General features: G+C 40.5%; 1 long non-coding RNA gene across 1 annotated transcript in view; it reads right to left on the bottom strand.

The window, feature by feature from the left end:
* Nucleotides 1–7,400: 7,400 nt before the first annotated feature.
* Nucleotides 7,401–27,263, bottom strand: part of LOC119911483 — a 29,778-nt gene continuing 9,915 nt past the window's right edge. The window contains exon 2 of the long non-coding RNA XR_005445866.1: nucleotides 7,401–8,144. This is a non-coding gene — a long non-coding RNA (uncharacterized LOC119911483). The remainder of the gene's footprint in view (nucleotides 8,145–27,263) is intronic.

Below are 27,263 nucleotides of genomic sequence, written 5' to 3'. Positions count from 1 at the left end.
CGGAGAGGCCCAAACAGGGGCTATAGGTTTTTCAGATTTCAGCTTGAGCATTAGTGATGACAATGCCGGCTCTCTGATGAAGCCTATACTGGGTTTGAATGCAGGTGAGAAGTCACACCTGATTTTCTGCAGAATGAACTCTGCAGCCGGATCAAGGCTTGAGAGACGTGAACGAGACCGCAAGTTTCTCACCTCCTGGTGTAAAACGCAAACAATGCCGCTGCAGCCCAGTCAGAGTGAGGGATTTAGCAAGTGGCAGATTGTTGAATGGGAGCGAGCAGACTGTTGGCGCTGGTGAACAAACAGAGCAGCCACATCAAAAGGCAGAGGGCGTGAACCGAGGCTGGACAACTGATGATGAGGTCAGATAGTCTGGGCATTTTCCAACTGAAAAGCTCTGGATGATGATGATGATAGGAGCTTCACTTATGTATCATCATTCATTTACACTGATGGCTGTAAGAAGATCAGGATTTAGTGGAACACACGATGGATTAAGAATGACATGTTTTGATGTCTTTATACATCTATATATTGTAGATCTACAACAGTGGTTCCCTAACCAAAAATAGCCAGGACTTAGTACCAGGATCTACTTTTCAAGGAACTAAAAGGTTCCTTCAGCCCATTGTTGTGTGCATTTCCACCACTGTCTAAAGACCTGCAAAGATTAGGCAAATTAACCAGCTCACGTATACGGCATACAAAGCCGTGGACATGCATCATTATCTAGTAACCACGATACATGAGAAAAATGTATGTGAACATCATATTTGATTAGAATTCCGTATAATGAAAAACTATGGGCTAGACCGGTAAAATTAGCTTTTTTGTGTGGGAGTATAATGACGAGACGATTAAAGGAGACCTATTATACTGCTTTTCCAGTCTTATATTGTAGCTCTGTGACTCCAGTCTGGAAGCTTTGCAGGAGTCAAAGTTCAAAAAAAAATTTTCTGTCTTATACTGGCTCTTCATGCAAGCCTTCATTTCAGCCTGAAACAAGCTGTAGATGCTCCTGTCTCTTTAAGCCCCCCTGTTGGGCTTCTGTAAATAGCATCACAGAGTACGGTCTAGACCTGCTCTTTTATGAAAAGCGCTGTGAGATAACTGTTGTTGTGATTTGGTGCTATATAAATAAAATTGAATTGAATGTTACCAGGCTGTGTTGTGGAAAAACAAAGCAGCTTCGTTTTGTTCTATCTATGGTGTTGTAACCCTGCTGGTTTTCAAACTAACTGGCTTCTGTACACGTGTGTCTATTGTTTGCAACAGCGGTTGTCTGTGTCGGGCTTCATACCACTAGGGGGAATGATCACCGACCCTTCGCAGCGCACCAGGTCACTCCTGCGACCTCATCTCCCTCGCCCTATACGCTCCAGCACCCGCTCCCTCTCTGGTAGACCTACTATAGGTTGTGTTGGCAGTGGAACTGGCGGTCAGTGGCTGTTCCCTCTAGCTGGATGAAGTCCGATGCTCCTGATTTTATGCATAGCCTAATCCAATACTGGAGGCTCTCCACAGCGCCGCCAACTTTCTAAATTCTTCCATCTCACCAAGAAAATAAATGTCAGGTCAAAACTGTGTAGAGAGGCTGAATGAAAATTAACCAAACCTTTTAACCCTTTATGATTCGATAATATACACAGGGTTGGGGAGTAACGGACTACATGTAACGGCGTTATGTAATCAGGATACAAAAAAAAGCAACTGTATGCCATTACAGTAAGGAAAAAATTTACGTAATCTGGGATTACTCATTGGGATTACTTTAAGCAGAAAGTTTCTATGAAACAGAAAACTCAGTGCTATTTGCCTCCATGTGTGTTTTTTTATAAACAGTAAATGGTATATGCGTGTTTCTGTAAAAACACAAAGCTAGGGAGGGACGTGTCACAGACACTGATTGGCGTTTACAATTGCCAGTAGCGCCGAATGTGAGTTAATGTTACGCCCACCCACCCCATCATGTAGACTCTGTGCGAACTAGTCCCTGATATCAGTGAGTGAACACGGCAGCTGGTCAGGGACTGAGTAAAGCCTCCCAGACCGACCAGTTGGACCACTAGGAATACAGTAACGTACTGCGGTGGTTTTCTTGCCGGGTTTGGCTCTTGGCACCCCGGGGCTGAGTAAGCTAATAGAACTGCTAGCAGCATAGGTAACCGACCGAGCTAACCAGCCACAGATACAGGCAGATAGGCTACAGTTAGCGGTTTAGGAAAAAGTAAAGCTGTCCATCAAGAAGCTCTGTGTGAATCATCTCAGTACTGGATTCCCTGTGTTCGGTCTTTTTTATGCCGTGTTCCCTGGAAGGATGCTGAGCAAATTGCCCGCTCAATCATCAGGTGCTGCACCTCGCCATCACTTCCTCCTAGCCACCCTGTGCTTGGGTAAAGGTGTAAACACCTTTATACAGTCTATGGTAAACACAAACAGCAGCAGGCTGTTAACTAACTTCAGCAACAACTAAAGCTATCCAGCAGGACACTCTGAATCACAGAGTTGAGGAAGAGCACAGGGGACATCAGAGAGAAAACTAGAAAAAAAATCTCCATATTTCTAATATTTCTCCATCAAATATGAAGTTTTACCAAAATCAGTGAAAAAAGTTATTTTTCAACAGTATTCAAGGGGCCCGGTCCCAGAAACACTGTCCTTCAGCAGCAATCTTTGCATTGGACGCTAAATTAATACAAGTGCAGAATGAGTAATCAACATTTTAAAATGGTTTTCCAAATGAGAAACTCTTAAATACCTATCAAGAATACCTATAAAACAACATTTTTTGTCAGTGATGGGCCAGATACTGCCATAGTGGTGACATAGTGCAAAGCACATAACATTTAAACATGCATTTTGGGAACAGGAGATTTTGTTATTCTATGTTTCTCTAAAAATACACTGAGCAGACAACGCATCATTGATACTCTTGTCTTCATTTGCCTATTTGGCATTGAAGTAATCCAAAAGTAACTAAAAGTAATCAGATTACATTACTTTGTTTTGGAGAGGAGACTGACTTTGGCTACATGTAGAAACCTCCTGACTGATGAAAACTTGAAAACAAGACCCAGACCCAGTATTCAGCATAACTCCATCAGCTGTCAGCTGTAAACACACCGCTGCATGCTGGCTGCTATTTCCGAGCTATAAATACAATGTAGACATACGATCTGCATGGTAAACCTGAAGCTAGCACGAGCAGTTGAGTTACATAGCATAGCATAAAGGCTGGTATCGGGGGTAAAAGCTGTTTCCAATCTCTATGTTAAGCCAAACTGGGACCAGTAACTTCCTGGCCCCATCAGACTTTTGTTTTGGCGACGTAGCGATGACTTTGGTGAGCAGATCATGGACATAGCTAACCAGGTTCTGTCGAAATGGTAACAGCTGTTGACAGGCAACCAGCAGAGACTCAAGGAACTTCCTGCTCATTTTATTAAAAAATAAATAAATAAATAAACTAGTTAGAGGTGCTGGTAGGCGTATTTGTTACCCTCGGACAGAGCCAAGCTAACTGTTTCCCGGTTCCACACTTTATGCTAAGCTAACAAGCTGCTTGCCATAGCTGCTTTTAATGATGGACGTGATACAGTTTGTTACTCTCTACTCTAACCTCCACTGTCTTTGTCTTTCACTTCACCTTGTTCCCCGTTGTGATCCAGCAAAAGAAGAGAATGACTTGTCAAGCTCAGTTAAATTGACATTTAAGCAGGTATACTGGACTGTAAAGAACCGCAGGACATGACTCCACAGGCAGGCTACTCATCACAAACTTCACTTTGTTACACTACAAAAAATATTATGTTTCCTTAGAGCTTAAAAAAAGCTCCTTGGAAACCTGCCGTCATGTTTTTCTAGATATGCATGACTAAATAAGCAAAAATCAAACTTTGGAAAAAAATCTTTAGCTACGTTTTTTTCATTCAATCTGCTTTTTCATAGGTGCAGTTCGTCGTCACATTTTGATTCAAAAGTTACTCAACTCTGATTGGTGCCTGGGCAAACAGTCCAGCCCATTTAAAATCAGCGAGAAAGAAAAGAACAAGCATGGAAATGTTATATATAAAATAACCACAACTGTTAAAACTTTAGGAGAAAACTGTGTGTTGATGCAGGACTCCATCACTGCTAGTAAGAAGCTAAACGACAAAATAGGTTTTCGTGGCCTTTAAACTACAGTTTGGGGCTATGAAACAAGTTTATTACAAGCTACAGGAAGGTGATAACCCCTTTTTGAAGGATTACATTTCAGCTTGAGTGTATGATAGATGAAAAAAATCAAGACGTGATAAACACAGTGGTTTGTTTTCTCTTTCTAGTCTATGCAGATACCAAAAACTAAACATCTTGGGTCATAAAAAATTCCCTGTATGTACACCTGTTAACCAAGATGAATCACAAGTGCATGAGACTTTCAACATTGCCTCTATGCTTAAACTCTGATATAGACCTAGAATTTACTGGCTACAAATAGCCCGGTTTAAGGCCATATATTAAAAAATCATTACATGTTATAAAAGCCTGCACACATCAGCCGTTACAGCACAACTGTTTGTTTTTTGTCATATAAACAAATACTTTGCTCATATCCCACAATGCAATGTTATGTTGTTACATTAAGACATCTACAGACATGGACTTAGAATAGACATATATTAAATGTCTTTTCAATGTCAAATTGCTCAGTGATGTGACCCAAAGTGGTGGGAAACCCAGTCATTCTATACCAATCTGGGAGTGACGGCAGCAGATTGTCTTTGTTTCCTGGTTGCTGGGTGGGCATCCAGGTCATTTATTACCTGAAGTCCTGTTGTAGTTCTGTGTGGGATGTGAAGCAAGACAGCGCATTCCTGTACCTCAGAAAAAGTGAGTGGGAGTTGACAGGTTTATTTTAATGAGGTCTGTGTTTGTTTTACCTCCTCTCTTTTCTTTTAGCTTCAACCCCATCTCCAGATGAAAGCAAACGAAAGAGAAATCAGACAGCTTGACCTGGTAGACAGTTTGTGGCGGCTATCGCTTTGTCTTAGGGGAACTGCTCAGGATGAGTGTTTCAAGTACAAGCTGAAAGAGGGAGGTCTGCATGTAAGTTACAAGAGATGTTTACGAAGGGAGATTAAAAAATGTGACCGAAGGATGTCCAGTCCAGTGAGCATGACTAACCACTCAGCTGACCACATCCAAAGGTTTCTGCTGACAGAAGTGAGAGAGATGTAGTGTGAAGTCCACGACAAGAATCAACACCAACACCTGCAAACCTGTAGACTGAACTGAAAGTGCTAGACAGGCAGATGATTACTTTAATGTTTAAACACATTAAGCCAGAACTTTTGTTTAAAAAACTGACATTATCAACAAGATGTAAAGAAGCACCAGTTCTGCATCAAAGACGTGTATTGTGTTGCAGAGATATATGCTGAAGTTAGCATGATAACCAGTTTGCCCCAGCCCCTCCCGTGTTTTAATATCACATGTGCCTTGAGAGGTGATTGTCTGATAGTATATCTCACGGCTCCCCCCTGTAGTTTCATCGGGGAGATGTGCGGCGACTTTGCTACGTTACACAAGTTCTCTTAGCTATTTTATTCAAATAAATAACAAAGGAAATTTTCTTACACCTATTTTTCTTATCAAACATACATCTTCTGAAGTCAAGTTTCTCTCTTTCACCGACTAAATTGGCTTGTTAGTCTTTCCACTGTTCCAACAATCACCAACTCTGGTTTGGTCAAAATAAATCCTTAATTTACTGAGTTAGATACACGAGAATGTGAGAATATTCTGGCTCTACATGCTATCACTGCTTCTCTTATGCCCGATACCTGAATGTATGAATTTGACAGGAGGAGAAAAGTCTCAGTTCTTACTCACTGTCCCGCTAAAAAAAACAGTTTGTCATTTTGGGAAATACTCTTGCTTTCTTTCCTGAAGAGAGTTAGATGAAAAGCTCAACACCACTTTCACATCTGTACGGTACATTTGGAGCTGCAGCCATGAGATGGTCTGCATAGCTTCGCAGAAAAACTGGAAACAGCTAACCTGGTTCTGTCCAAAGGTCACAAAATCTGTCCACAAGCACCTCTGAAGCTCACTAATTAACATGTTTTATATCTTATTTGTTGTACAAAAAACAAAATGTAAAAACAATAATGTACTATTTAATGGGCAGGGTTATGTGTTGGACATAAGCAGTAACTTCCTAGAGCCTTGATACCTGGCAACAGCTCTCAGACGAATTTAAAAAATAGTATATAATGTATTGATAAATTAACTTTAGCTAAACTAATCTAACAGGAAAGCCAGAAAGTGAATAAGCATATTTCCCACAATGTCAAAGAATAATTTTAGTCTAGAATTTAAAGGATAATTGAATTATCCTTTAAATTCTAGACCAAGTCCCGAGTCAATTATCATAATTCTAGTTTATACAGCTTATGACTTTGGACTTATGTGGCTGTCGTTTATTTTACTTATATCACTGTAAGTGCTGAGCTCTGGGAACATTGCTCGTTGCTTTAAAAAGTCAAAAGAGTACAGGAAGCACAACAGTTTAGGTGATGGTCGGCTTGTTGGTCTGTGTTGCATCCGAAACAAACACTTCCGCCTCCTTTAAAAAGACACCGGCAACAAGATGGATAACATTTTAAACGAGGAATCTAGAAGATGATCAGAACGCTTGTGCTGTACAAAGATGTCATGCAGCTTATAATGAAAGTTTGAACCAACAGACATCAGATGCTGTTTTTCCTGTTTTCATCGTTTCGGTGTGTTTGCTGTAGATTTGTTCACAGTGCCCGGTACAGTGTCGGACAGCAATGGCAACTTCTGCAAGGATGAGAGTATGTATGCATTAGAACAGCTACAGAGGACATACTGCACAATGTAAATCTGTGGGTTTACTCTAATGGTCTGAAAAGATTTTTTTTCCCCCACTGTTATCTGGACCATGCTGAGCCTCTAACCAGGCAGTTTGTCTTATTTGTTTTCTTACTGAATCAGACGTCCTTTTAAAAATGTTGCTGACTTCCCAAAAATCAGCAATACCTCTGGTGAGTAAAGTGTTATCATTACCAGTAGAAAACTATTAGCCAAACTATGAGAAAATAACAGAAAACAGACGTCAAACATTTTCAAAAGTCCAATAACTGGAATATTTGCAGGACAACACCTTATTCATAAAGCAATAACTCAGTGTTGTGGTTGGTATTTCATAATAAGTGCATATTCAGTGTCCTGTCTGGGTAAATACCCTTGTGAGGAGTGTGAGGAGCTCATGTACAGTTACACTTTCACTCTCACTCTCGGCAGCTGTAAACAGGAGGCAGTGATGCAGAACTTCAGCTTCAGTGTAATGAGCATGCTTCACTCGCTTGTTGGACACTAAGAAAAACACACGCTTAGTAAACATCTGCCATTGAGACAAATTTATTCAGACAAGCAGCTTTTTCAAAACATTCAACAGTGTAAAGTGCCAGAGAATACATACAACGTGCGCAAGGAATATTCAAGTAAAGATGTATGTGGTTTAAGAAACTATTGCAAAACAAATTCCATTCCTCTTTCACCTCATTGTGGTTAGACTTATAGTATAATATTACAAATTCTCTATGTATTCTGGCCCAGAAGTCTCATGACACCAGCAATTATGCATTTGTCATGTTGTGAAAACTTGAGTAGACTGCTCTATTTAATTTTTCAAGGGTGTGAAGATTTATAGACTATAGAAATTATTATATCTATTCAACTTGTGCTTTTATTGAAAAAATGTGTCCATTTCTGCATTTCAAGTGAGCCAATTTCACGTCCTGAACATGTAGATATGGCAGTCTATAAGAAAAAGAGAATGTATTGCATATGAAAGTGATCAGCACTGTCCCTTTAAGCAGACCAGCATGACAGTTGTAACACTAGGTACTTCCCGACCACAATGTAGATCACCACAGGGGCCCATTCAGGGTGTATCTGTGTCCTCTCAAAGAAAGGAGGAAGTAGAACCATACAGTATATATGTGTGTGTGAATCAAATACAACACTGACTGCTTCTTTGCATCCTTCCCATTTGGATCGGTATCTTCACTTGTCTGAGTGCGACAGCTGCAGTAAAACCTGGGACAGTACGAGGGTCTGCAACACCACCCACCCTGCAAAACAGAGAAAGGAGAAGAAAAAAAACACGTTTAAGTACTGATATGACTAACTGTCGTTTCATAATGCAAGTTATCAAGAAAAAACTTTCAGCTCTGCAAATGAGCCACTCGTTTCAGTTTGAGTTGGGAGTGTATTAGTAAAGTTGCTGTGAAATTCAGAAACAAAAAAAACCCAAACACTCATCTTTGTCAACCTTAACAGTAGAAACACAAATGTGCACAAAAGCCGCTGTATCTGATCAACAGGTTTAGAGTAAGAGAAGAGAGAAAGAAAAAAAATGATCTTGTTTCTCACAGTGAGTGGCCACAGAGCGTTCCCCCTTGTTTCACTCTTAGCTACATCCACAAAACAGAGTTTTAAAACAAATACAAACTCCGTCCACATCAGCGTTTTAGCTGCATATCAGAACTGATGTCCGTCTATATTAAAACGACTGAAAATCCACATCTAGTGGCCATTTTTTATGTTTTTTGCATGGACCAACAACGAGGTGGAACTGTTAAAACTAAAAGTAACACAGGAGTATAAAGCCTGTCTGAACTACAACGCTACCCTGGAGTTTCCAAACGAAAACGGGGTCAGCAGTGTTTCCAAACTTCTCCGATTGAGGTCTTCGGATTTGCTGGGTTAGTCTAGCGTTCGTTTTTCTAACCTAATTCTTGTCTCATTTGTGGTTTGATAAACAGTAAATTCATCAAATTCAGTGCCGCATATTACTATTTTAAGTTACTGTAGCTGTCATAGCTATTGAGCACCCCGGCAAGAGGGTGAGGCGGTGCATTGGTTGCCGACTAGTTTTGCATAGCCAGATCTACTCACCTAAATGATTATTAGGAACACCTGTTCAATTTCTCATTAATGCAATTATCTAATCAACCAATCACATGGCAGTTGCTTCAATGCATTTAGGGGTGTGGTCCTGGTCAAGACAATCTCCTGAACTCCAAACTGAATGTCAGAATGGGAAAGAAAGGTGATTTAAGCAATTTTGAGCGTGGCATGGTTGTTGGTGCCAGACGGGCCGGTCTGAGTATTTCACAATCTGCTCAGTTACTGGGATTTTCACGCACAACCATTTCTATGGTTTACAAAGAATGGTGTGAAAAGGGAAAAACATCCAGTATGCGGCAGTCCTGTGGGCGAAAATGCCTTGTTGATGCTAGAGGTCAGAGTAGAATGGGCTGATAGAACAGTAACTTGACTGAAATAGCTGCATACCTTGTTACAACCGAGGTATGCAGCAAAGCATTTGTGAAGCCACAACACGCACAACCTTGAGGCGGATGGGCTACAACAGCAGAAGACCCCACCGGGTACCACTCATCTCCACTACAAATAGGAAAAAGAGGCTACAATTTGCAAGAGCTCACCAAAATTTGACAGTTGAAGACCGGAAAAATGTTGCCTGGTCTGATGAGTCTCGATTTCTGTTGAGACATTCAGATGGTAGAGTCAGAATTTGGCGTAAACAGAATGAGAACATGGATCCATCATGCCTTGTTACCACAGTGCAGGCTGGTGGTGGTGGTGTAATGGTGTAGGGGATGTTTTTTTGGCACACTTTAGGCCCCTTAGTGCCAATTGGGTATCGTTTAAATGCCACGGCCTACCTGAGCATTGTTTCTGACCATGTCCATCCCTTTATGGCCACCATGTACCCATCCTCTGATGGCTACTTCCAGCAGGATAATGCATCATGTCACAAAGCTCGAATCATTTCAAATTGGTTTCTTGAACATGACAATGAGTTCACTGTACTAAAATGGCCCCCACAGTCACCAGATCTCAACCCAATAGAGCATCTTTGGGATGTGGTGGAACGGGAGCTTCGTGCCCTGGATGTGCATCCCACAAATCTCCATCAACTGCAAGATGCTATCCTATCAATATGGGCCAACATTTCTAAAGAATGCTTTCAGCACCTTGTTGAATCAATGCCATGTGAGAATTAAGGCAGTTCTGAAGGCGAAAGGGGGTCAAACACAGTATTAGTATGGTGTTCCTAATAATCCTTTAGGTGAGTGTATGTCCACACCTCGATTCAGTGCTATGCCAGCCAGTTGCCCCTCTGCAGGCTTCCAGAAGTTAGCCAATCAGAAGAAAATGGGCTTTAAGGGAGGGCGACCTTAAAGAGACAGGAGCTAAAATGGATTGAGAAAAACGTGCTTTTTGAACATTAAAAACGTATAAATATTTCACAGTAGACACCCAAGAAAATATGAACGTAAAAATGAACATAATGCGGGACCTGTAGCTTTGAAGCTAAACTTTTACTGAACAAGTAATTATGGGATAATATGCAACAGCTCAAGCAGAGTCAATAAATCTGACTATGTAATGTTAATGACACAATTTGGTTTATAATGTTTGCTAACATTACCTAACATGGTCATACCAGACCAAGCTTTAACACTCCTCTAGTTTAGTACGGAACTGAAAGACGGTGAGATTTCAATCAACTTTTCATTCAGCTTTATTAGTAGGAGGAACACTGTGTTGTTTATTCTCTCAAAATTTGCTTTAAAGTTAAAGAAAAGTTTTTAAAAAATCATCTTATCACACACTGTTTTACAGTATCACATAGTGTTGTAGTTGTACTCGAGACCGGTCTGAAGACAACTCTTTGATGGTCTTGGTCTCGTCTTGGACTCGACCGCATTTGTACTCTGTCTTGTCTTGGTCTCGGACATTGAGTAAGACCATAACTCTGGGAAAATCAATAAATTGCTTTTGCATTGTCTGAACATCCATACTTTGATTGGATGTAAAACATTTTGCTTCAAATGCAACCAATAACCCTAATTAAGAATGTGTTGTTAACGTTAACGGCTGTCAGCCCTCCCCGCGATGGTAAGCATGGAAAAGGAGTTTTGAATGAAGATGTTTACGTTGATTTTAGCTCTTAGTGTTTGTATGTGGGTGTTTTTATGGGAAGGTGGATCTTTCAGATCAATTTGAGAAGTACCTACGATCTCATTCCACATTTTATTGTGTGTCATGTAATGTGGGGAACTGGTCTTGGTCTTGACTCGGTCTCGCCCTCCCTCGATCTTGGTCTTGGTCTCAGTTCGGGCAGTCCTGACTACAACACTTGTATCACATATACACTTAGTTGGAAGTTTATCAGTGGGCACAACTAACTAAAACTAATGCAATATATCTGACCTTCATGAAAGTTACAATGTTCCGTTTTAGAGAGGTGTTGATTCAACTTTATGATTAGTTTGGAGGATTTAGTTTGTGAGAGGTGTTTTTAATATTTAATATCCTTACTGCTACAAATGTAGTGGACAAAATAGTAGAAACACCTTTCAGTATAACACAACACAAACTACAGCCATCAATATGACAATAAAGTTGAATCCACACCTCTTAAAAGGACTGTTGTATAAGAATTAATCAGTTTTAGCTAAGTGTAGCTACCTAATAAACAACTCAGTGTTTATTCTTTTGTTTGTTCCAGCTCATCTTTTAAGCCATATATACATATGAGTTATACAGTCAAACTGAAAACTTTGTGGTTTTTATTACTGCATAGTCCCATCAAATGCAAATGTCCTATGTTTCGTTTTAACACGTCTCCCCCAAATTAAGCCTGACGTCTTTGGTGTCTCCCAGAATTCAAAACGAGACCCAGGGTTTCAGTTTGGTTACACTGCATTAGTTTCTAATGACTCACCCTTAAGTAAGGGTAAAACATAATACATAAACAACATAAACCAAGTTGAACACATCGATGAACTGAATCTATATTCATTTTAGCAGACTCTCAAACAGTTTAGAGAGTAGCCTTTAGTTGTAAAGCTAAGGGCAACATGTCAGAGTGGCACTGATGTTGTGATGGACAGCTCTGTGACTGATGAAATCCTCCTCCACTTCCTGTCACAGCACCTAAATCTGTGTGTGTGTGTGTGTGTGTGTGTGTGTGTGTGTGTGTGTGTGTGTGTGTGTGTGTGTGTGTGTGTGTGTGTGTGTGTGTGTGTGCGCGCGCACGCCTGTTGGGGAAAGTCAGGAATGCGTACATGCAACACGTTATATTTCAAATGTGTTGAATCGCCTTCAATTCAAACAACAACAGCAGAGGATGCCACCTTCTTTGCAGGTAACAAACACACACACACACACACACACACACACACACACACACACACACAGAACAAATCTAATAGCTGTAACCTAAGATAGGAACTGACAGCCATCTTGGTAAACATTGATGCGCCTTTAGTGTTCAGGGTTTGGTTGCTGATGTCAGATGTAAACATGGCAGGAGTGCAACATCACCAAAACGTGCATAAATTTTTTTCTCTCCCAAAACCCTCCCCCCAAAATGTAAATATGGTGGTAAAATGTATAACAGAAAAGTCAAAAATTCTTTGTGAAAATCATAATTTTTTGAGAGGGTGCAGAAGACTTAGACTTTATTGCCATTCAACTGCACATTCACGATGTACATTTGAGCGAGATTTCGTTGCAAGGTCCAAATAAAAAACAGAAGACAAGTAAAAGAATATATAAACATAATTATATTCATGATAAAATAGAATAAAAAATATAAAAGAAACAGAAACCAACTAAAAAAAAGTGCCTTTTTTTCAGAAATGTAGTGGCAAACAGAAAAATTATATGTAGCAGCAGGATGTATTATAACGGTAAAACGGACAATATGATGCAGATAGTTACAGTTACTCAGTAAACTGCAATAAAGTTCACAGTGTCCATGTAAAGTGACTAGTGTCGTATGTATGGGAGGGGGGATTATTGGGAGTTTAGCAGTCTTATGACGTGGGGGATGAAACTGTTGTGGAATCTGGCAGGAAGTTCAGCAGCATCAAAGCAGAACAACCAGAGGGCAGCAGGGAGAACAGTCCATGGTGGGGGTGGGAGGGGTCATTTGTGATTGTCTGAGCCCTGGTCAGGCAGCGTCTGCGAGCTGTGTCATGGATGGAAGGAAGTGCTGTCCCGATGATTCTCTCCGCTGTCCTCACCGCTCTCTCTACACATTTCCAGTCTGAGGCGTCCCCATACCAGACAGAGATGCAGCGGGTCAGTATGCTCTCTATTGTCCCTCTAGAGAAAGTGGTGAAGATGGGAGTGGGGAGGTTTGCTCTTCTCATCCGACGCAGAAAGTGCAGATACTGCTGTGCTCTCTTCACAAGAGCAGAGGTGCGGAGGGACCAGGTCAAAGTGTTTGTGATCTGCACCCCCAGGAATTTGATGCTGCTGACTCGCTCCACTGCGGCGGCGTTGATGAGGAGGGGGGTGTGACTTGGCTGATTTTAACTGAAGTCATCAACAATCTCTTTTTGGTTTGTTGACATTCAGGATTAGATTGTTCAAGAAACGGAAGCTGAAGTGCGATATCTCCCAAATTTAATCTTAATTTTTTATAGCTAGGAGTGGCACTTGTCACAAAAGAAGCAAGTTTATTATTAACTTCATGTGCTTTCTGCTACAGTAAGACATTCCTCACTGTGTGTAATGACATAAAATCCAGTTTAAAAGGATCTGCTCCTATAAAGAGGTACAGTGATTGAGGATAATGTTGGGGGCCTGGGGAGAGGCAGTTAACAAAAAAGAACGATCAAAATTAAAGCAACGGAGGACAAGATAACTTGAGTGTCCTTAGTATACACAACACACACTGCATTTCTCATAATGAATGAATGAATGAATGTGTAAAATGGTTGACTGCCTCTTTAAATAAAATAATAAATCAAAAAATGTTTCAGTTAAAAAAACAATCCAAACTGACAACAATCAGCCTTACAGTATATTCAAAAAACTTAAATAGTAGAGGAACTCATGCGTCGCATGTTTTTACTCCTGATACGTTTGGTGCTTCCGTCACTGTCCCATATACATTTTAAAGGGCATTATATGGTTCACACAGAGGTTGACTTCTAGGGCAGCTCAGTGGCTATAAAAGCAGTGTCAGAGAAAGTATATTTCCAGGGGGCTGACTGAAAATTAAAAGAATGTGGGTGAGGTTGTAACTAACACGACCAAACTGGCACGGTGCCCTGCTGCCTACTCACGTGATCTCGCCCTATTTGTGGACGTTTGGTATCTGAGTGCTGCCCGGCTAAAACTGGCACTGAGATGAAATCCTCACACCGGCAGTCAGTCACATGGACCTCTACAGTATGCAGCAAGCTCTTATGGAGAGGCAGCCGCTGCACACTCATATCTGAAGCTGCCGATGTATTGCACTTTCATTTATGCAGCACTACTATTTATATATGATAACCAGCATCCAAATTAACTGCTGCTAAGACACACACACACACACACTGAGGTGCTTGCTTGAGCTTATATGACATTTTCCCACCGTGACTTTGGTTCACTTTGTGGGAAATCCCATTTCATTTGATGTAGATTAAACCAGGTCACTTGATAACAACGGCGCGCGTAGGGAAAGTCTCGTCTATACAATAGGTCACACAGGGAACAGGCTGGCTGCCGTCCATAAAAACTCTAATGCCGTGATACCTGCAGGATTAGAAGCAACACATTAGACTGGAAGCACCATTCAAATTGAACTGTATTATCCAAAATGAGGAATATGGCTAGGAGCAGTGCAAAAATGTAAAAAGTAAGTCGTTGTTGAGTGTGTTCTCCCTCTCTACATGCTGGCGTCTTCACAACTACCCAGTAAATCACGGTCAATAAATTACTATTTCTGACTCATCTGTCCACCACAACTCTTTCTTCCAGTCCACTTTCATCATTCACACATAGCTCTAAGTTGTAAAGCAGAGCAATAAATGGTGTTTACTCAAACTTGAGCCCAATCAGGAGGCATAGGTGCATCCAAACATGACTTAAATAAGGAACAAAAGCCATTCAGGTGATAAAACAGTCTCGCAGCCAAAGGTCCATTTAGGAAAGATCTTCACAAGCAGATGGAGTTTGCTCAGTTGTCCTGGAAGTGCAGATCTGCACTTTAACAGACTGATAACAGACTGAAACTTGGTGAGATAGTTTTGTCAGGTGCTGTTTCCAAGGTCAAACATGATGTCAACGTCAACTTTTAAGCCAACCTTTTTGGATTGTACTTTAAGTCTCAAAAACCATTCAGTAAAAGTTCTCCTTCACCCCAAAAGATCTGCTTCATTGGTTACTGGGTCATGGAGAATCGGGCGGAATAGAAGATCTGCAATGAGCTGCTTCTCACTAGTTGAATGAAAGCAACGTCAGCCCGTTTGAGTCACCGGTTACTAAACAAGTCGAAGTCCAGCTGCTTCATATCTCCACTGTAACATGAACCAGCAGGAATGTGCGATGGCTGCTGATGAATGCTAGCGGCGGCTGGCCGGCTGCTCCGGTGACGATCTGCGAACCGTCTTATATCAACAACAAGCTTACTACCTGAAAACCTCTTGACCGGACTGACAAACCTGAAGGCAACAGTCGGCAGAAACAATGCTGGATGGAGGTTAAAGGTCGGATCTGGGCCACCTAGAGCTCACTGACTACCAGGATGAGATCTCAAGAGTCCTGTACACTTAGTCAGAAAAGATTCTCAGTAAACAGCAAAGCCAGACATCTCAAGCTGCAGATGAGCACCATTTTGTTTACAGATTTTATGCGACGTACCTGAAATTCAGACGTCTGAAGCAGAAGGGGAACCTCGTCACTTAACATGTGATGCTGAGTTCAGGGCCAGGCCTTCCTCAAGAGCTCCAGCCTCATGGGCAGTCTGTATTTGAGAGATTTACCCGCTAACACGCCGAATGACAGCTGCTCCAGAGGAAAGCCAGCACGCAAGGGGAGCTGCTCGGTAATGGGGCACTTCCTAAAATCCTCCATTTTCAAAGCAGAGATTTCTCCTCAAACTGAGACGCTGTTATCCAGTGGAAGCGTCTTTCTCTGCCAAACAAGAAATAAATTGGCACAGACTTCTCCGCTACTCTTTGTAATGAGTCAGCATTGCTAATGTTTCTCTTCACACAGCTGCTAGCCTCAAAAAAAAAAAAAGTCAATTTTCTATTGCCAAGGACCACACAGGGAAAACCAGGGACGTTTTAGTGGTCTCTTCCTGCCTCTCTTTGAGTCACATGAATAGATACAAATGAGACCATAAGGAGAAATGAATGCACCTTTTATATTTCTTTGAAAATCCGTTCAATCAGATGGAAACTAACAGCTGATGGAAGCGGCGTGTCAAATCAGGCTGCTATCAGGTTCAAGGTACAGAGTCCCCTCCTCGATGTCTTTTTACACGAGGAGCCAGTGAAGTCATCACAGCTGCCGTCGCTCTCCCATAGAGGCCGAGTATAAGGTCGTCCCTCCAGCTGAGGGCCATAAATCCAAGACGTAAAACGGGAAAGACGTACGCTCCACTCAACAGGTGCAGGTCCAGAATGAATGCTAACCCGTTTTTCTTTTTTTTTTTTCATCCTCTGAAGGAGCAAGGACAAAGAGGAGTGAGACAGGAGCATTCAGCCTTGAGAACTTACGATGCTTAAGCGGCCGTAATTTCAACAATGATAGTCCTTCATGAAACCTCTGCAAATTAAAGACGACGGACAGAAACTTGGCTTGTTTGACTCATTTTGAAGCTGTAATTGTTTTGTGAATGCAACATGTGAGGAATGTTCACAAACACACACACACACACACACACAGGATCTCAAGTGAAACGAGCTGAGAGATGAAAACCCTCTTCACGTTCATTTGTAACACGCTGTACTTCCTCTTAATAAAAGATCTGTCACCTGATCTGCATCTAATGAAAGTGAAATAGTGACCATGGTTGTGTATTGCAGTGCAGACTACAGGAGATGAATTATGTATGAATGCTCATTTTATAACATATCTGCTGATCCACATTTAATTTCCGTGCCACTTGACAGCTCAACTGTTATTCAAAATAAACACGCAGACACTGAGATATTAGTTTGTTCTGTCCTTTGAAACAAGTTCAGAGGGAGAAAATAAGTATCTTAGTCTTAAAATGATGCTTAAGACTGACTCTATCGAACGTTTATGGTTTTGTCCCTCATGAATCACGGCAGCTTCTTGGATTCACATCCGTTAGAAAATCTAAACTTTATTTGAAACTTCCCAAACAACCCCTTTTAGCATCATTTACGTCTTTGCTGTATACTCAGTATGCTCCAATGTGCTCATGCTCCCTAAAAACTGGCTCATCTGACAAACTCACTTCCTGTAGTTTTACTAATTGGCCCCGAGGCATGATCCTTCTTCATTCAAGCGACTTCCTCAATAAACTTTTGTTCACGTCACATGGGATGGAGAGAGATGGAGAGATGGGAAAGATTAACGTGTTTATGACTTCCGGAAAAAAAAACTCACGACGGTTTTGTTGTTGATCATGTGAGGGTTACAAATACTGTGCATTCACAGTATCGTATGGTCAATTAATCGATTAGTCTGCAACTAATTTGATAAACAATTAATCGTTCAAGTCATTTTAAAAGCATAAATTTGAAGGTTCCAGCACAAATAAGAATTTGCTGCTTTTCTTGTCTTCTCTTAAATTCTTTCAACTTGAAACCTTCGGCAAAAAAAGCAATATGAAGATGTCACATATACAGGCCAATACAGAGCAAATGGTTAATCAAGAATAAGTGGCAGGATAATTGGTAATGGTTTGTTTTTCAGAAAAAGTTTCCACAGTTGACGTGATCTCTGCCAAATGATCTGAACACATCATGAATACTTGAGTCCAGGTAGCCAGCTCTCAATAGAGGAGCAGAAGTATTTTGACGTGAGTAAACCAAGGTACATGGTTGCTGACAAGCCTAAAAGATTCTTCCTTTTCCGGGCCAAAAACTATGTTTTCGTGTAGAACTCTCAATATCTGTAATCAACTCAAAATATAGATGACACAGAGAATCAAGAAACAGTTTCCTAAAACTGTAGAAATGAGTGATATTTTTGTTGAAAGGCAACAAGTGCAACAACAAACCTCTACTAAAAATAACTTATTTTAACTCAAGTTGAGCTATGTCACTCACCTCATAGGCTCATTTCTCAAATCCTAGATTGAGAATAGTTTACAAAATCACCATAACCAATAAACTACACCGGGAACTATTCAGTGAAATCTTTACAGTATCCGGCCTCATTCAGCAGAATGGGACACAGCCAGACTTTGATGAGCTTGGACTGCCACAACAACACATAAGGACGGGTTACAACCAGGCATAGCAGCTCATTTTGCTTGCAAGGACCAGAGCTACGGATATACTGACAGATTGTGAGATACACCAACTGGTCCATGAGCAAGCCTCGCTTTAACAGTGGACAGGATGCCAGCGCCCCGTTGGGTCTGATGGGATTAAGACTGGAACTCAAGTTGTGCATTCAGAAATATGTTATTGAAAGAAAAACACTATAGGAATCCATTGTAACTGATATACATTCAAGCTAAATACATTGAGTGAACTCTGAAGGACACAACTTCACACTTAGTTTATGACCCAATGTGACCTCTAATTTGATAAACCACTGGTATTGTCCAGTGTGCACAGCTTTACTGACTTCCTCTGTAAATGAGTACATTTGTTATACATGACAGTAGAAAAAGAAGGAAGAAGAGGATGATTCCTTTGGACAGCTCACCATGCTTACCCAAAGTGACATAAGACTGACTGTTCTCAGGGGAATTCATGGAATTTTTCCCTGTTTATTCTTCCTTCATCTTCACTTCCAGTCAATAAGAAACATGCCACACAAATTCAATAAATTAACAACCAAGCCTCACATTAAGCATTGTGACAAGCGAGTGTTTATTTCCTGTTGTAAGAATGACACCATTATCATTCACAGAATATCAGGCAAAGAATTTAATTTGGGTCTTTCCCCTTCTTCTGCTAATTTGCTTCTAGCAGAAGCAGAGACATGACGTAAAACACCGAAACAGCTTTTCGGCCTGAAAATGCAACTGAATTAGATCAGTAGAAACCAGAATTTGAGTTTAAACTTTAGGAAATGAACGTTCTTGTTCTTTGAAGTTAAAAGCTTTCTCCTCTTTACATTGACAGCGTTGACATTTTCCGTGAAGTCTGATCTGGTTGACCCAACCGTGAACCATCTGATGCTGTAGATGATGAAGATATATATGATTTATCTAAATGTCACACAAGACTTGGTGTAGTTTTTGTGCCCAGAGGGCAGCAGCTGAAGCCCTGCATGCTGAGGAACAGGAATAGTAATATAATAATGAAACAGAAACAGTCTAGGCATGTTCTTGAAAGATACCAATGTGACACATGATAAATGTACTTCCAGAACATTAAAAATTATATTTACATAGGATGAACTGGGGGTAACTATGACTCTTCTTACCCGAAATACTGAAATACATATACAGTCAATAAATCTGTTGTGTACACTTCCTGTGAGAGTTTTAAATTTATGGAGTCAAAATGAGGAAGTCTTATTTCATCACATTAACTGTTCCTCCAACACAGCTCTTACACTTTAAAAAAGGGGTCATGACCTTCCTGACCGGACCGTCTGGACAGCCATGACGTCTCACCCCACGTCCAGACTCCTGTAGCCCTTCCTCTTACACGTCCCAGCTTGCCTGTCTGTCATTTTGAGGAATAAGCAATAGCTAACTTAGCTTCACAGGACGGTGGAGTTTAAATGTGAGGCACATTAATCAACAACTGTGGTGGGAAACTCAAGGGACGTGCGAAACTGGAAGCTTCGGTGTCCTACATTTAAGACGGGGTTTGTGATTAATTGCTGCCCCTTCACAATGAAACTGTAGGTTTAGATGTGATGTTTCTTTATGGACATTTAATTCAGCCTCTTTTATCTGGGTTGCAGAAGTTGGAGCATGTCTCCCATTCATTTATCCGGCCGCCTTTGAACTCTCTCAAACATTGGAAGGCTAAATATTTACACGTCGGCCTTTGCTTGTTTAATGTTAAAGACACACTCACACAGCAGAGTAAATTAATGAAAAAAAGCTTTAGACAAAACACCTCCAGCGGCTGATGAGTACCAGGCCACTTTACAGTGCCGGTCCAACAGGTTCAACCTCCTTTTCAGGGCATGGGAGACAGTGACCCCGGGGTCTGCTCGGGGGCTCAGCGGAGAAGCACCGCCCTGCTGACATTGCTGTCTCTGTGAAAAGAGGCAATCTGTGCATTTAGAGTTGGCTCAGGCCCAAAGAGATTAAACGGAGGTGGGCTGGAATACCATGTGAGGGCATTACGGACAAAGACAGCAAGCCATCTGATCAGCTGCGAGCACACCATTCATGATCACAAAAGAAAGAGGTGTTTAACAGGCGTGTTAGAGGGGGATTTTATTTTTTTTTCTTAATTGAACAGTGCTATATAAAGATGTATATAAAGAGTTTGAGGCGGCAGTGTCTGTTTTCTAGCCTTTTGAAAAACAAAAACAAAAGAAATACAGTGTAAGGAATGGATTCAACTGTTTTGCGTCAGCTCCTAAAAGGTGCTAATAAAATAAATTATTATTATTTTTATTTCAATATATTATATCTACTGTATTTCTTATAGGCTTGGGAACCAGACCAGTTACATTAGATGCAAGCTTTTTAGACATTTTTAAGAATTAACTGAAGACCTAATTAATGACTACTTTTACTACTTTTTTTTCTTTCTGTGTTTTGTTTTTAATGACATATTGTAAAGAACATTGAGCTGCATTTCATTTATGTATACAAAAGTTATTATTAATTATTATTTATTAATTATTATTATTATATCAGAGTTACCTTAGAGACTCTGTCCTACCCTGAAGTGGATTTATGCTTAAGTTTATGCCATCCCCAGTCAAACTTGTTACCTGAAAGAGCAGTTTGTCAAACACATTGGTTAGTACACAAGAAAATACGAATAATAAAGCAATATTTTACTGCTGTCTTGCTTGTCCAGGTATGTATGCTAAGTCTGATCTTACATTTTAACCACTTTTAGTACAATATCATGTACAATGTAGCCATCAAGTGCCTGTTTAAGACTTTATTTTAAAAATAAGTCAGCTGGAAACATTAGGCTTAATCAGGTAGCTAGCTATAGTTGAAATATCTGCTAGCGACAGTTGTTATTTAGCCATGAAATTGACAGTCACCGGCTAGAAATGAGAATGCTGCTTTTGTCATCCTCTGTGGAATCAAGTCATTAATTGAACAGTCAATTAATCCCATCACCTGTATTTAGTGAATGTCAAATGGTGTGTCAGAAGTGTTAAGCTGCTTCCTTCTCTTGTAGTGCTACCAAAACTGCCCCTGTGACACTTTTCAGCCTGATCACCTGGCAATTTACTCGCTGAGCCAAAATGGGGTGAGAAGAGAGTTTTGGCTTCAGATGCGTACTGCAGAAGAAAAGGGAGGCAGGACTGAAAGAAGTCTGAGTCTAAGTCTAGGTTCTGCTCGAGGTTCCTGCTTGTTAAAAGGGAGTTTTTCCTTGTCACAATCTCTAACTGCCTGCTAATGGTGGGAGCTGTTGTGTCTCTGTAAATAATATTACAAAGTCGAGACCTGCTCTATATGTAAACTGCGGAAAACTTCTGTTTTGAAATTGCGCTACATAAATTAAATTAAAAGAATCAAGGCAAGTGAGCAGCAAAGGGAAAGAGCTGCGAGAAAGGATTGACTCCACCCTCTTACTAGTAACCCTTAAATTAGTTTACATTTAGAGATCTAGCTAATTCTCCCAAATTAAGAATCTGTTTAACTCCCCAAAGTGAAAAAAGTGCCTGGGTCAGTCAGAGAGGAGTGAGAGTTCAAGGGAAAATAATCAGAGGAAGGAAGCAATTACTGAATGTGATCTACTGTCAGGTATTTGCTAAATCTGTCATAACTGCTTTTGACACAGCCTTGTATCAATATAAGGACCAGTTTTAAGGCATCCAAGAGCCTTTTCTTTACATTCTTCAGTCAAAACACCCGTGTATAATGGCATGCATTATATAGTATAAATGCTTCATGTAATGTTACAGAGTGAAACCAAGCAATCTCACGCTTGGGGGCAGCAATCTAATCTGTGGTGAATCAGCAGCAACTGAAAAAGTCCAGTCCTGCTTCTCCCTGATAGTGAATAGAACAACAGCCATCAGCAGGAAGAGGAAACAATGTCCAATGTCACCATAGAGGAGAGAGGAGGATAAGACATGTTCAATTCTCCAAAATCTAAGGGTTAAACAAAAGGATCCGCTTTGTACATTTGTAACAATGAACAGGGAGTTTCAAAACTGTCTCCTCGATCCAAGATGTAGAATTCATCATGAATCTCAGACAAACAAAGACAATCTGCTGTGTGAATGAAAAGCTCATGCGACATGGCACAGCACAGACGCTTCTGGGACGAGGCATTTTTTCAGTCTGGTGCTGCATTTGTCTCATTTGGCAGAACCTGATGATTAGATTTACAAGTACAAGTGCTTAATGTTCTTCAGACAAGGAAGAAAAACACTTTCTGGCACAAAAACACTGAACGGTTGAAACCAGAAAATGTTTAATTGGCTGTTTTACAGTGTTTGGATCAACCACACGCCACCCTCATCCAAACTAAGAACCCTAAGCTGTTACTGTCTGAGATGCTCCTGAAAGTTAATCCTCTAGAGAGGCGTCAGTCAACAGATTAAATACAGTATATCTACACAGTAGCGGCAAAGTAGAATTATCTAAAAAGTTCCTGGTTTCTTAATTTATAATGTGAATATTTACTGAGTTTCTTAGTTTTCTGTCATTTTAAACCGAATGTCTTCAGGTTTGGAACTGTTGGTTGGACAGAACAAGAAATTTGAATACATCAACTTCAGCATAATGGCCATTTTATTAACAATTAATTTTATTGACCAAGAAAATAAGCCTTAATTTTCATTATCAATTAATTAAGGATGCACCGACCCAACCTTTTGTCTTCTCAACACTTATACAGATACCTCAATTTAAGGTATAATCCGCCCACACTGATTTAACATTTTACAGTCCTTCCCCCAAATTTGAAAGCTGTATACATCACTGTGTGGAGCATTTTATGTAGCCCAAGGCAACATGATGCCAGTGATCGCTGTGGCGCTAAAAACTGAGTTACAATGAATGAATGAACTGATTGTGGAAACACTGAATAAAACTACATTTGGATCAGTCACGTCACGGTCAATACCAGTCCAGCATTTGGGATGTGTGTTCACCTACAATTCATTTGGTTTCATTATTTAATCCTTACAATGCAAGAAAATAGCCAAAAAAATTCACAAATATATCGATAAGAGAAATGGTAAATCCTGCATTGTTTCAGTGAGACACAGACACCAAATATGTTGAGGTTGCCCTGTACAGTGGACATAAATGAGAATCTAATGATCCGTACGGATGTTGCAATTTGTAAATAAAAAATGGTGCTATAGCGGCATAAAAATAACTTCTGCACAAACATAACATCTGAATGTCTGAGAAAATCCTACAGGACGGCACCACTAGATCTGTCATCTGGCCAGTGTGTCGTCCACCTGCAGGGTGAGGACAAAAATGGAAAGAGGGTCGCTTTAACATCCTACAGTCTACACCTGACAATACTAGTGTAATGAGCCATTGTTTTCTAAAGTATCTGGTAACTTTGGGAAGGTGGACGAGTCACAGAGGTCACCTGTAGGTCAGTGTGCTCAGGAACCTGTTCACTGATTAAGATGAAGGATGCTGAGCTCATGAGGCAGGGGAGGTGCAAACGAGCTGGGGGCCCCGGGGGGCCCATCTGTTGTGGGCAAATAAACGTGGGCTACAGTGAATGGGAAAACAGCCCTGCTCTTCCCCTGCGAGGCCCAGCAGACAGCTCCATTAATCAGGACCAGGATGAGCCTGCTGGGCGCACAGTGACAAGTCAGCAGCGCCACAAACCCTCCTCCTCACACTGTATCTCCATTAGAGGCTGGAGGTGTCATCTGGCTGCAGCTTCTGTTCCTCTGTTGTCACTATCGATGTTTTCACAACTGTCCTCCAAGAATAACTGAAAAGAGTGACACCGGAGGAGCAGAGGAATGATTTATGAGCTGCCATTAATGCCACCAATAAATAAACATTTGTTTAGGAGCTACGATGGTACCAAGTGACTAAACAACTTGCTTGACTCCACTTTCTGAAAATGAGGAAGGTTCACAAGTAGACGTTTTATTTTAAAGGGGACACAAGACAAAAAGTTGCTAACTACTTTTTTTTTACGAGGCCAGACAAAATAACCTAGCTACTAACATCAATTAGAGATACAGTACTTTAAAGCTGCACCAAATGAATATTTTTATTATTAAATAATCTGTCAATTATTATTATTTATGTATTAGTCTATATTATATACATACTGTATTTAACATTATATTGTATTGAACGTGCGAAGATTTCAATCAATCAATCAATATTTATATAGCACTTTTTGTGCTTCACACTATAAAAACAAAGACAATGACAGAAATGCCACACACACACACACACACAATAAAAACGCGAGGTGATGAAACACTATCATGAATGGCCATTACCAGCAATGGATTTGGAAAATGGCCATGCGATGGACTGGCGACCTGTCTAGGGTGTACCCCGCCTTTCGCCCGATGTCAGCTGGGATTGGCTCCAGCCCCCCGCGACCCTGTACGCAGGATAAGCGGTTGACGATGGATGGATGGATGGATGGATGTTTTGGAAAATGACTGAAACAAGTATTCGATTATCAGAATTAGCAGATTGACTATTTGATCAACAGACTAATCACTTCAGCCCTAAGGTACTTATAACTATATGTGCAAATATAAAAATAGCATACGGTTGAGGTATTTCAGACATATGGATATATCCAATAATAAAACAAGTATAGACGGGAGAATTGAACATGTAAGTAACAAAATCGTCAACTGGCATTTATCCAGGTCAGTAAGAGTGTCCCTTCAAGTTGCTTTGAGTAATGCAGTGCTATTTTCAGTGTGAGTGTGGCCTTAGCCCCAATTGGCAGGCACGTCTCCTGCATCACTGGCAGTAAGATAAGACACGTCCCCTCAACAAGGCTTCAGAAAAAGAGAAAGAGAGGCGGGAAGAAGGGGAGTTTGGGGTGAGAGGGAGCGGGCAGAGACAGTGGAAAGGAAGATGGTGGAGCACTTTAATAGTACAATTCAGCAGAGGTATCAATTCCCACAGATGGCAAGCTGGCTCCTATTGACTTACATAGGAGGGGAGTATAGAGGCAATCAAAACCTCCCCTGGGACAGACAGTCAGCACATCAAAAGGGAGCGGGATCAGTGTGCTCAGGGCTCCCCATCAGGAAGAACGAAGGCTGAGCTCTGTGAAGTGTGAAGCGAATCTACTATAAAATGCCCCAAAATTGAATCAATCTAGTGATTTCTTCTTCTTCCTTCATCTTTTCTTTCATTTGTGTCATGAGAAGATAAATTACTCTGACTGGTGTATTGTGGGTCATCTTGCAAACTCTTGAATTTGATCTCTAAGGTTCCCTCAACTATTTTACCGCCTGCTTCTATTCATTCAGCCGCAGACGTGCCTCTAGTGTTTTCTTTTGGAGGCTGGCAGCTCTCACACTTTCTCACCAGCCGCTTTAAATAACACAAGAAGGGGAGAAAGCCGTTTCCACCTAAAGATCGGACGACCTGGCGCAGCAACATATCATGTCTCCATTAAAACTGTTACTCATTTCAATACTACCATGACAGTACATCCCAGAGTAAAACTACATTAACTGTTTGCAGGTACTTTTAAATTAGCAGAATTAGCAGATTGACTAAGAGTGCATTTTAATGACTTTTTTGTTGTTGGGAAATTGCGTTTTAGATAATTAAAGTTGACTATGGCATGCTAAAATTTACTAATTTTATCATCATCATTTTTTTTTTATATATAAAAACATGTAGTCTATAAAGATAAATACATTCTGACAGACAGCAGCCTGACCTCCAACCCCTAATGAGCAAGTGGTGGTAAGCGTTGACAAGACGCTATTAATATTTTATTAACGGTGCTTCAATGATCATTAAAATGCACTCTGAACTCCGCTGGCAACATGTGATCTTGTGTTGTACTGTCTGCTTCTCTTTGTAATAAATATGCATGAATTAGAAAAAAGAACTGGCAAATATTTCAGACATGGACTTCCTTATACGTAAATGTATTCGTAACTTTAATCTAAATAAACTTCCACGTCACATTTCTGTCGAAGCTACGATGGCAATCGGACAAGGTCGAACCAGGTAATGTTTTAAAATCAAGATTAAATACTGTTATGTCAGTGTAAAGACTGCAGCAACACAATTTAATTTTTTATGCGTTAACAAAATAATTGTTTTAATAAACCACAAAATACTGTGATGAGCTTCAAGTTGTGTAGGACATTCTTCCCATGTTGTCTCAAATGTGTTTTTCCCCCCATGCAGTGTGCAGCAAAAGAGAGAAATAAAACAACACGTGTGCTTCATGCCAACTGCTTATAGTATGAATGTCCCGCAAAATGCTTTATTTAGGCATCTGAGCAAGCAGTATTTTAATCAAACAACTACAACAGACAAATGTCTTGGACACGTTTGGATTTGAAGGTTAATAGGCAGAAGAGAATTTGTTTTGCCCTAAAAATCAGTAGCAAGTGAAATATCTGTCTCACTGCTGTCTGTTTTTGTCAGCAAGAAAGCTGAAAATAAGTTGAAGTTAATGTTTTTCATGTCGGTACCACAAATGTGCCGATTTATGAGCTGTTATCTGTCCAAGTTGACTAACAACAACAACCTGTACAGCTGCACCAATCTGCTCGCTTGTTGCTGTTTTCATGGTAATTTATCTGTCGCAATTTCTTCTTGGCTCTGGCACAGGAAGATAACGTCCCAGTTCCTAATCCCACCTACAACGCTCTGATTGGTTTGGTTGTTGGACAATGGCACTGCATCAAAACACACAGCTTTCCACCTTCATTTCACAGAAGTAAACAGACGCAAGAGTGAAAAGACACAGGATCATCCAACAAAAAAACGTTTAACCTGGCTCATGTTTACTTCAATGCAGCATAATCTGGCAATACACCAATCAAATGACATAAAAAATAAAATGTTTTGTAACATAAGCACCATATTCTATCATATAAGGTACTTTAAAAGTAAATATTGGCTTCCAAAT

This window comes from Micropterus salmoides, unplaced genomic scaffold (genome assembly GCF_014851395.1).
Source record: "Micropterus salmoides isolate LMB-PRFRI ecotype aquatic unplaced genomic scaffold, ASM1485139v1 Ms_hic_scaffold_1, whole genome shotgun sequence".
In the NCBI taxonomy this organism is placed as follows: Eukaryota; Metazoa; Chordata; class Actinopteri; order Centrarchiformes; family Centrarchidae; genus Micropterus; species Micropterus salmoides.
This window is presented reverse-complemented; position numbering and strand designations above follow the sequence as displayed.